At 42.3% G+C, this 2,067-nt stretch overlaps 1 long non-coding RNA gene across 2 annotated transcripts; it reads right to left on the reverse strand.

Annotated features, from left to right (window-relative positions):
• Positions 1-749: 749 nt before the first annotated feature.
• LOC117463477 (uncharacterized) lies at positions 750-1,847 on the reverse strand. 2 transcript variants are annotated; one of them, XR_011644978.1, is made up of 3 exons: positions 1,830-1,847; positions 934-1,074; positions 750-786 (listed from the first exon to the last, which is right to left on the reverse strand). It is a non-coding gene; the product is annotated as an uncharacterized lncRNA (long non-coding RNA). The 2 variants fall into 2 exon arrangements; XR_004553928.1 differs by lacking the exon at positions 1,830-1,847 and adding an exon at positions 1,164-1,191.
• Positions 1,848-2,067: the final 220 nt, after the last annotated feature.

Genomic DNA, 2,067 nt, shown 5'->3' on the forward strand with positions numbered 1-2,067 from the left:
GTAGGAGCAGAAACAGTTGTGGTGGCTTAAAGTCAAGCTCTGCTCCGCGCCGTCCGTTAGATGAGCCTGGTCAGATTAATAAGAAAAGGAGTTCAAAACACCGGCATAAAAGTTATAACAATAATCTGATTTTAATGGTAAAAAACACAATACGAAATACAGAGTGCCCTGTATTTTTTTCACAAAAATATTATTAAACTGTGAATAATGTATTCACTCAAATAAATACAAAATATAATAAAATAAACATTAAGATGCAGCATTCCGATGAACTGAAATAATCTGTATCTTCACTGTGTCACAAACTCAAGCAGGGTATGGCAACTGTACATTCTTATTGTTTTGTGCTTCTTAAACTGCCTTTTGTGGTACTTATGTAAATGTTCCTTTATCTTCAGGGCTCTTCAGTGGAGTGCTGCTCGGGGACAGGGGTTATGCCTGCCAGCCATTCCTTATGACCCGTATCCTGACCCTGGTGAAGGGCCACAAACCAGTTTCAATGTGGCCCATGCCAAAACCAGGGTCCAGATCGAAATGACATTTGGCATACTGAAGGCCAGATTCACCTGCCTGCTGGGGCTCAGAGTGGCCCCTGAAAGAGCATGCCGCATCATTACGGCCTGTGTTGTGCTGCACAACATTGCCACAATGAGGAAGGAGAGGGCCCCTACTGCAGACCCCCAACCTCCTGATGTGGTAGACCCCATCACCCTGGACTACCCTACTGGCAGGGCAGAGAAAAGCCTTGGGTGATTTATGTTGGAGTTTTTATTTTCTCAGCCATTCCTGAAGGAAAAAGAGAAAAAAACATATTTTCTGGTTAACTTTTTCTGTAAAAAAGGAATTTGTCTTTTAGGTATCCTAAAACATAAAGTTCACCTTATGCACCTTTCATTTGACTTGAAAATAAAGGATCGAATGTTACACAATTACCTGTCTTTCTCTGTCCAATTTCTGCACCTCCAACTTTGTCTTTTTTATTAGCAGGGCATTCAGTTCTATGCGTTGGGCATTCATCTGTACAGTTTGCACTAGGGTCCGTTTGTATAGGGCCCTCACAGAGTCTGCTTCAGCCTGAAACACATATATGTTGCTTTAACATTCAAGCATGGCTGACCATTTTATAACGTGCCTATACTTTTACATTTAGTTTAATGAATTACCTGTCGTGTGGAGGCTCTGGAGGTCCCAGGCTACGGGGGAGGAAGAGGTCCTTCTTCCTGCAAATTGAGTAAGTAAATATATTTTCAATAGAGAGTAGTTATTTGTCCCATGTCCCACCACCATGTGCAATGTACCTTAAATATACCGTCAGTTTAAATGCTATTTTATTCTGGAAAAACCCGGAAGTTCTCAATACCAAGCTTTTATTCTGAAAATCCGTCATGACGACATCCGGGACTACCGCCATTTGTATCATTAAAGTCGCTATTGACGCAGTTAACATGTATTACATATAAAGTTATGAAAGAGATAAGGAGGAGAAAAGGCATGTGGAAGTAAGCAATGAATGTAAAATGTCGAAATCCTCTGTTTAACGCGATATCGGACACGAACGAGGGGGGAAGTCCCCTACGTCACTACAGCTCCCAGAGAGGAGGAGCGAGAAGCGGGAAAGACGAATGCTTGGAAGCTCTCTTCTGCACGGCCATCAGAGGGAGAGGAAGCTGCAGACTTTCTCTCCTGACTGAACAATATCCTGCTTGTAACATTACCGCGCTTTTTATTAATTAAAGTACCAATTTTGAACCTTCTCAGAGACTCCATTTAGTCTCCTTTTTAAGCTTCTTACCTGGACGCGAGAATAACGAACACAGCATAACAATTACCTGTCGTGTGGAGGCCCTAGATGTGGAGGCCCTGGAGGTCCCAGGCTGCGGGGGGAGGAAGAGGTCCTTCTTCCTGCAAATTGAGCAAAGCAAATATATTTTCAATAGAGAGTAGTTATTTGTCCCATGTCCCACCACCATGTGCAAGTAATCAGAAAGAATCAATTAAAGCAACGTGTCCACACCCTCTCTATCTGTGTTAGGGCAAATTGAAAACTTCATATCATTGGTAATAAAA

This window comes from Pseudochaenichthys georgianus, chromosome 18 (genome assembly GCF_902827115.2).
Source record: "Pseudochaenichthys georgianus chromosome 18, fPseGeo1.2, whole genome shotgun sequence".
Lineage (NCBI taxonomy): Eukaryota > Metazoa > Chordata > Actinopteri > Perciformes > Channichthyidae > Pseudochaenichthys > Pseudochaenichthys georgianus.